This window comes from Chrysochloris asiatica, unplaced genomic scaffold (genome assembly GCF_000296735.1).
Source record: "Chrysochloris asiatica unplaced genomic scaffold, ChrAsi1.0 scaffold00131, whole genome shotgun sequence".
Classification (NCBI taxonomy): domain Eukaryota; kingdom Metazoa; phylum Chordata; class Mammalia; order Afrosoricida; family Chrysochloridae; genus Chrysochloris; species Chrysochloris asiatica.
In genome coordinates this window covers 9,466,064-9,475,685 of record NW_006408649.1, presented here as the reverse complement: position 1 = coordinate 9,475,685, position 9,622 = coordinate 9,466,064, and positions in this window count along the sequence as shown.

Below are 9,622 nucleotides of genomic sequence, written 5' to 3'. Positions count from 1 at the left end.
GTGATACCTCTCTCAACCCTGGAAAGAAGAAACACAAACTTTTCTCTTGAACATTCAACTCCAGGCTGTCTTTGGGAGTCATTGGAGTTTCCCTCCACTTTCTTCACTGTGAATCTCCTAACCACCCACTGGGTGTCTTATTCCTTGTGGGGCAAGGTCAGGGGATGACATAATGCTGGGAGGACAAGTACCTACATGCCTCAGACTCAACCCAGAGTTATTGGGGGCCTACTATGTGTGGCTCTGTGGGTTAACGCCTCAGACTGCAAAGCCGTTTGAACTGCAAGGTTGGTTGTTCAAGCACACCAGCTGCTCCTTGGAAACCCTTACAGAGTTGCTATGGGTTAGAATTCACTCGACAGCACTTTACAACAACAACAACAATGATGTGTTAGTCACCAGGCTATGAGTGGGTGAGAGGCAGAGGTTGTTAACATACTCTATCCTTGAAAACTCCTGACCTCCTTGGGAGGAAATCATTGTTCAAAAGAGGAAGACAACCTTTAATGATTAGCCCTCATTAGGTGTCCTTGTTGTTGTTGTTAAGTGCCATCGAATCAGTTCTGACTCACAGAGACCCTGTTTAGAGTTTCCAGTGAACAGTTGGTGAGTTTGAACCACTGACCCTGTAGTTCAATCAGACCTTGCGGGTCAAGTGTTTATCGTACAATGCCACAACAGGACTCCTTAGGTATCGTGTTGTTGTAGTTGTTAATTGCTGTGGAGCCAGTTCAGACTCATAGTATAGGGTTTCCAAGGAGCAGCTGGTAAATTTGAATCACCAAACTTGTGGCCCAATGCATTATCCCACAGTGCCACACCAGAACTCCTAGATTTCCCAAAACAGGCCCTGACCTCTTCTTCTCCAGTAGCTATGATACCTGCAAAGATGGGGGCAGCGCTGGGCCGGACTGAGAACCCATACACACTTACCAACATACTCTAATCCTTAAACTTCTGCAAAAAGAAATGCCCTCCTACATAAGCCTGCAGGTCCTTCAACAAGTTCTGTAACTGCTCTGAACCTTAATGTCCTCACCACTCACATATGACTGGTCACAGCTACCTCACTGGACTGTCAATCTATTTGTGTATGACCCGAGGATCACCTGGCTCAAGGAAAGAGTGGAGAAAAGGTATTTCTTACTACCTCTTAGCAATCTACTCTGAAAGGTCACAGTCAGGGAAAACCCTGTGGAGCACAGTTCTACTCTGATGCACATGGGGCATCACAAATTGAAGTCAACTTGACAGCAACTAAGTTATTTTTTTTTTGTTTTGATTTTTCACTATTTCAGTACACAACTTAGAGACACACACCCACATTTATCTATGAACACATACACACATTCAGAAATCCATGTCAGAGACACAAAGGACTGAGCAGGAATTGAGGTTTTTGCAAGGAAGCCATGGGAAAGAAGACACTGAGGCAAAACCCATGGGGAGCTGGGCCAGTGCTTCCAAATGGAAGGTGGACTAAGGGGCTGTCATAATAAAGCTGAAGCTATGCAACTGCAGGCTTCCCTCATTTCCACCTCATCTGTCACTGTCCCCTAAATTGTACTAGAGCACCAGCCTCTCTCTCTGAATCCACGTGACAAGAACCAGGTCTGGAGGGAGGAGTAACAGTCATGTCATGAGGATTTAGTGCGACAATTTAAGAGGAGCTTAGTCAGGGCCTATACATACAGGTGCATGTGAGTGGCCCTCCCTTCCCATGTTGTAGAGAACCAGGTCCTTCTGCTCCTCTGAATGACCTCCTCATTCTCCTAGCAAGAGAGTGCAAGTTGTCTCTTCATGGCTGTGGCCTGCTTACTTCCCCATAGAGCGCCATATCCCACCACCCCCTCCCAGCACATAGACTGGCCACAAGCTTCTCCAGACTAAGACTGAACTGTGAATGTTTCCTTAAATGTCTCCGTAATTAAAAGGCTGCTCAGCCTGTTTATGGCAGTTTTTGTTTTCCAGAGCTCTTGGCTTGAGATTAAATATTATTTGCAAACACTGCCTACAATCTGGCATATGAACCACCACTGCTGACAAACAGGACAGGAGAACCAGGTCCTGGGACTGTGAGCAGAGGCCATGGGGTGGGGGGGGTTGGGGGGGGCAGGTACTCACCCCCTGAGGCGGAGAGGGCAGGAGCTCTAGTGTGCAGGCGCCAAGCAGACTGCCAATGGCCACTAACTGTCCTACTGAACAGGGCCAAGGCAAGCAGGATGTTTAGGTGCAAAATTTAAGGAGGCACTCACTCTCAAGCACTGACTTTGCACTTACACATGCAGAGTGTGAGCACTTCCTTAAATTCTGCACTGACATCCTGTTTCCCTCACTCTCCTCCTTGCCTTGCCAACTAATGCAGGGAATGCTACCTGGGGTCAGGGTAAGTCTGAAGTTTGGATATTCTGAGTTGGTTAATCTTCATAACCACAAAGGAAGGCCAAGTTTACAAATGGATACTTTGGTGGGGACCCTAATTTATAAGTGCATAAGCCCAGATTCCAGCCCAAATTGTTGCTGATGTTTTTAGGTGCTATTGAGTTGGTTCTGACTCATAGGGACCCAATGCACAACAGAATGAAACACTGTCTGGTCCTGCACCATCCTCACAGTTGTTGTTAAGCTTGAGTTCATTGCTGTTGCCACAGTGCCAATTCATTTCTTGGGGGTCTTCCTCTTTTACACTGACCCTCCACTTTACTACCAAGCATAGTGTTGCCTTCTCCAGGGACTGGTCCCTGCTGATAATATGTCCGAAGTATGAAAGATGGTCTCACCATCCTGGCTTCAAAAGAGCACTCTGGCTGTGCTTCTTCCAACACAGATTTGTTTGTTCTTCTGGTAGTCCATGGCACTTCCAATATTGCTTTCCAACACCATAACTCAAATGCATCAATTCTTCTATGGCCTTCCTTATTTATTGTCCAACTTTCACATGCATATGAGGCTATTGAAAATACCATGGCTTGGGTCAAGTGCACCTTAGTTCTCAAACTGATACCTTTGCTCTTGAACACTTTGAAGAGGTCTTGTGTAGCAGATTTGTCTAATGTATTATGTTGTTTAATTTCTTGACCGCTGCTTCCATGAGTGTTGATAGTGGATCCCAGCAAAATGAAGTCTTTGACAGTTTCAATCTTTTCTCCATTTATCATGATATTATTTACTGGTTCAGTTGTGAGGACTTTTGTTTTCTTTACATCGAGGTGCATCCCATACTGAAGTCTGTGGACTTTGATCTTCAGCAAGTATTTTAAGTTCTCTTGGCTTTCAGCAAGCAAGGTTGTATCATCTGCATATTGCAGGTTGTTAATGAATTTTCCTCCAATCCTAATGTCACGTTCTTCTTCATAGAATACAGCTTCTTGGATTATTCACTCAGCAAATAGATTGAATAAACATCCTAATACAAATCTTTCTTGATTTTAAACCATTCAGTGAACCCTTGTTCTGCTCAAACCACTGCCTCTTGGTCTATGTATATGTTTCTCATGAGCACAACTAAGTGTTCTGAAATGCCATTTTTTTGCAATTTAATTCATAACTTGTCATGATCCACACAGTCTAAAATCTTTCCGTAGTCAATAAAGCACAGATAAACATCTTCCTGATATTCTCTGCTTCCAGCCAAGATCCATGCGACATCAGCAATGATATCCCTCATTCCATGTTCTTGTCTGAACCGGATTTGAATTTCTGGCAGTTCCCTGTTGATGCACTATTGCAGTTGTTTTTAAATTTTCTTCAGCAAAATTTTACTTGCATGTGGTATTAATTACATTGTTTGATCATTTTCACTATCCACGGGGTCACCACTCTTTGGAATAGGCATAAATATGGATCTCTTCCAATCAGTTGCCCAGGTAGCCATTTTCCAAATTTCTTGGCATAGATGAGTAAGTAAGATTTTAATTTGTTTTCAATCCATTCCTGGAGCCTATTCTTTGTCAATGCCTTCAGCACACCCTGGACTTTTTCCTTCAGTTCCGTTGGCTCTTGATCATATGCTACCTCTTGAAATGTTTGAACATCCACCATTTCTTTTTTGGTACAGTGACTCTGTATTCCTTACATCTTCTTTTGATGCTTTATGCATCATTCAATATTTTACCCATGGAATCCTACAATATTACAAGTGTGAGGCTTGCATTTTATTCTTTAGTTCTTTCAACTTGAAAAACACCTTTTGGTTTTCTAACTCCAGCTCTGTGCACATTTCATTATAATACTTGATTTTGTCTTCTCGAGCTGCCCTTTAAATTTTTCTGTTCATCTCTTTTACTTCCTTGTGTCTTCTATTTGCTTTAGCACCTCTATGCTGGAGAGCAAGCCCAAACTGGCCACTTTTAAAAACAGTTTATTCAAAACTCTTTGACTATCCGCCTAAAATTTACTCCCAGCGAAGTGTTTCTGTGTCAGTTAGGCAGCCCTTCTTTTTTGGCAGTTTTTGGAATTAAAAGAAAAGAAAAAAAGATTAACCAAGGGCACTTCTAACTTGACTTTGAATTTTTAATAAATACTCATTTCAATATGCAGTATTTTACTGATAGATTGTATGTATGCCTCTACTCTCGAACACATTAGCCATTAATTTCTATCACCATTCCCTGATCCACTTTGAGCAGCCATAGAGCTGAAGAAAAATAAAAAAGGGTGCTAAATACCCTGATGATTAAATAGTTATTTATTTAATGATACAATGTCAGTGAAAGTCAAAGATAGGTCTGCACTTGTAGGTGTTTAAGAAAAGGTTAGTTTTATTTCTGTTCTTGTATGATATCTACGAATAAGAGGAAAACCATCTTCCCTTCCCTTCTTCCACAGTCAAGTACCCTCTGTAGTGTACCCACTGGGGTCCCACTCCCCCACACCCTCAAGGCCTCACCTGGTAATAGATACCTTACCTCAGTTTGGTAGATACTGTGACTGGAGTAACCCCACTTCTTTTTGTAAATTCCCCTTGGCTCTGAATCTGTTTCAGGTTTTAGCTGAATCTTGACTTGGTTATAAAACTGCTCTATGGATCTTTTTCCCTAACTATAAATGAGAAGGTTGAAGCAGAGACCACTAACGTGTCTTACAGCTCTGGGGTTCATGGCTAATAAATTTGAGGCCTTTCAGGAGGACACCCAGACAAACATTAGGCTATTGGCAAGAGCTGGGATTCCATGTTGCAAGTTGGCTAAGCAATTTCCTTTTCAGTTATCTGTAGAGGTAACTCCCTCTACAGTCCCTTCCCCAAACCAGATGCCTCTTCTATGGAACAGAAATTGCTTGGAGCATTTTGTTATTCCTCTTCTTTGGAAAGATGACTATAGAGAAAGGAGGATGCCCCAAGAAACCTCACTTGACCTTCTCTAAAATTAGGTTCCAAATCTCAAGGGGCAATTGAAATGAGGATGAAAATGAGAAAGCATATCGACGTCATTGGAGGATGTTAAATATACATGTAGATACTAATAGAAGCAATGAAAATGAGACCTTCTATAAGCAAGGAATGTGCTAGTGTGTGTGTCATTATTTTAGTTATAGACTCTAGAAGATTTTAGTTATAGAATCTAGATGAGCTTTAAGGAGCACCTGGTTCCTTCAAGTTCCTTATTTTACAGACAGGAAAGCTGAGGTGCGTGGGTGGGGACAGTAAGGACATTACATGGGTACAATGGCCCCTCCAGGAATTTCCCTTAGTCCCAGAAGTTAATGCATAGGAAAGACCATCCGAGTATCTGACCAAACCCCTCACTGTCTAATGAAGGAACTGGATTCCAGTGGGAGAAGAGATGGCACTAAGTATCCTCTCCCTCCTCACGTACTGTTGTGAGGTTTATGTGAGGTGATGTCTATAAAGGGCTTATCACAATCACTGGTATATAATAGCCATCTAATAAACCTCTGTTATTATTTTCACTATTAACATTGATCAGTGGAATGACGTCAGAATAATGTTTGCAGGAAATTTTATTTCCTTCAGTAAACTGAGTCGGAAGAGAAAACCTGAACTTAGCCCACCAGCCAGGTGAGCCCTTGAGTGTGTGGGGGAGCGGGACCCAAGTGGGTACACTGTAGAGGGCTGACTGTGGAGGAGGGAAGGAAAGATGGTTTTCCTCTTATTAGTAGCTATCATGCAAGAACAGAAATAAAACTAACCTTTTTCTTAAACACCTATAGGTGCCAGACCTATCTTTGGACTTTCACTGGCATTGTCTCATTCAATGGTTACAACAAACCTCAGGGGTTGGGATGGCATTGTTATCCCCAAGGAAGTGGAGGCTGGGAGTTCCAGTTGAAGCCAGTTCTCTCTCTCTTTTTAAAAATTCTTTCTTTTGTGAATGGGTGAAGAAGTTTACAGAGCAGATCAGTTTTCCATTAAACAATTCAAACACATTTTGCTCAACTCAATGATTACAATCCCCACAATATAACATCACTTATCCCACTTGCTACCTGTGTTTCCTGTTTCCATTCCTCCTTCTTTCCTCACCCTTCTGAACTTTGTCTTTGGGTAAATGCGGCCCTTTTGATTTCAAATAGTTGGCTATGCTAAGGTGAATATCTCTCCCTAGTGTTACTGTTCTCTTACAGACCTATTGTTTGGTTGAAAATTGAGCTGTGGGGGTGAGTTCATTTTTCCTGATCTCCAGGACACTGCATGGTCTCTCAGGGACCAGGAGTCCTGGGTCAATTACCTAGCATCTGATGTTGCCTGGACACTCTTCTCCAGAATCCTCCCCAGCATAGTACCTTTGATAACCTCCCTATGCTCCTGAGCTCAGAAGCACTCACTCTGTTCCTCCCCGTACTCTGATTCTCAGTACACCCCCACTTAAAAAAAAATTTTTTTTATTATAAATTTACAGAGCAGATCATCAGTTTTGCATTTCACAGCAATACACTTTGCTTCATTACATGGTTGCAATCCCCTCCAGGTACCAACAGTTAGCAGTAGTTAGCTCTATTAATTTTAACTATTGCATTCCTCCCAGTGGCTCCCACTACCTTCATCTCTCCTCTGCTAACCTCCTGCTTGTTGCATATTGCTTGTCCTATGGCCCATGCTAACATGTGTCTGTCCTCTAGCCCATGAATAACTTTCCCTCCCTCCCCTTCTGCCCATAACCAGCATAGATTGTTTATCAAGAAAATATTTTTTCAACTTTTTACAATGTTGGTCTAATACAATGTTTGTCCTTTTGTGATTGACTAATTTCACTAAGCATAAGGTTCATCCATGTTGTGAGGTGTTTCACGTATTCATCTTTATTCTACAAAGTTTTATAATGTTCCATTGTGTGTATGTACCAAAGTTTGTTTAACCATTCTTCTGTGATGGGCATTTAGGCTGTCTCCCATCTTTTTGATGTGTCTATTGTAGACAGCATATTGAAGGATCCTGTTTTCTTATTCATCTTGCTTTTTATGTCTCTTGACTGATACATTTAATCCATTTACATTCAGTGCAATTATCAGTAGGTATGAAATGATTATAGTCACTTTTCTGTGTGGTTTTGTGTGTGTGTGATGCTGGATTCTTTGTTCCACATTTTATATGCTGAATTCATTTTGTTTGTGGGTTTTCTTAACGTTTTCATTTCTGTTGTGTTAATGTTTACTAAATCTTTCTGAGTTTCCTCTTTTTAAAATTTGATGTGCAGGTGTATTATTTTTCTTTGAGGTTTCCTGTAACTTATTAATTTTTTCCCTTACTTAAAACAGTCTGTTTTATTTTGAAACTTACTTGAATTCCTTGCCATTTTGGAAGAGCTCTGATAGCATAGTGGTTACGAATCAGGCTGCTAACCTCAAGGTCGGCAGTTCAAAACTACCAGTGGTTCTGCGGGAGAAAGGTGAGGCTTTCTGCTCCCATAAAGATTTACAGCCTCAGAAACCCTATGCAGGGTCACTATGAGTCGGAATCAACTCCACGTTACTTAACAACTACATATGTATACTATTGCCTCTTTTTGCTTTGTAGTTGACTTCATTATACACTGATATATCTGGTTCCCTATGTTCAGTTCTGTAGGTTTGTTTTACTTTAAATGTTTTTATATCTGGATTGAGTTCTGGGTGGTTTTGTCTGCTATTATTGGTTCTCCATCCAAAGAACACCCTTTAGCATTTTTTGTAAAGTTGTTTTGGTCACTACAAATTCCTTTAAATTCTGTTTATTGGCAAATGTCCTAATTTTGCTGTCATATTTGAGGGACAGCTTTGTTGGGTATATGATTCTTGGTTAGCAATCTTTTTCTTTCAGAGTTTGATATATGTCATCTCATTTCCTTCTTATCTGCATGGTTTCTGCTGAGAAATCAGAGTGTAGTCTTATCAGGTATCCTTTGTAGATAACTTTTCATTTTTCCAGAGCTGTTCTCAGGATTCTTTCCTTGTCTTTGATTTTGGAAAGTTTGATTATGATGTGTCTATGTGATTTTCTTTTCGGATCTATTCTTTTTAGGGTTCATTTAGCTTCTTGTATGCTTATCTTCTCATCTTTTATGATGTTAGGGAAGTTTTCGTTCAACAATTTTCTCTGTGCTTATATCTCTTTTTGTTCTGTAATTCTGACCACCCATAAGTTGTTCCTTTTCATGGTATCCCACATAACTCTTAGGCTTTCTTCAGATTTTTCGTTCTTTTTTCTGATTGTTTTCTAGTACACTAGTATTGAGACATTGATCTTCGAGCTCACTAATTCAAGTGCCCATTGCTGCACATCTCCTGTTTTGCCCTTTCAGTGTATTGTCCATTTCTGAGATCTTAGTATTAATATTTTGGAATTCTAATTGCAGGCCTTTTATTGTTTCAAAATATTCATTTATTTTGTCTATTTGTCCTTGTATTGTTTTCCTGACTTTTTTATAAAGGGATTATTGTATTCTCCTTGCTCTCCTCGATCTTTCTATCATTCCTTTGAAGGATCTAAGTGTTGGTGAGAATGTGGAGAGATTGAACCCTTGTGCATTGCTGGTGGGAATGTAAAATGGTACAACGGCTATGAAGAACAGTTTGGCAGTTTCCCCAAAAAAGTTATACATATGATTACCATGTTGTTGCTGTTAGATGCTGTTCAAGTTAATTCTGATTCATAGTAACCCCATGTAGAACAAAACACTGTCCAGTCCTGGGTCATCCTCACAAGTGATGAAGCCAGTTGTTGCAGCCACTATGTGAATCCATTTCATTGAGAGTCTTCCTCTCTTTTTTTCTTTTTCTTGATATGGCAATATAGGAAAAGCACTAGACTACAAGTTCAGTTGAACCACAAGGTTGTCCGTTCAAACTCACCACCCATTCCTCAGAAACCCTATACAGAGCCGCTATGAGTTGGAAGCAACTCAATAGCACTTAACAATAACTACTACCTTGCCAAACATGATCTCCTTCTCCGGGGATTGGTCCCTCCTGATAATATGTCCAAAGTACATTAGATGAATTTACCAACCTTGCTTCTACTTCTTACATGACATTTATTTGCTGTTCTGGCAGTCCATGGTAGAGTCAATATTCTCCACCAACACTATAATTCAAAAGTATAATTATCATATGACTTACCAATTCCACTCCCAGGGATATACCCAAACTAATTGAAAATGGGGAAGCAGACACTTGAACACTAATA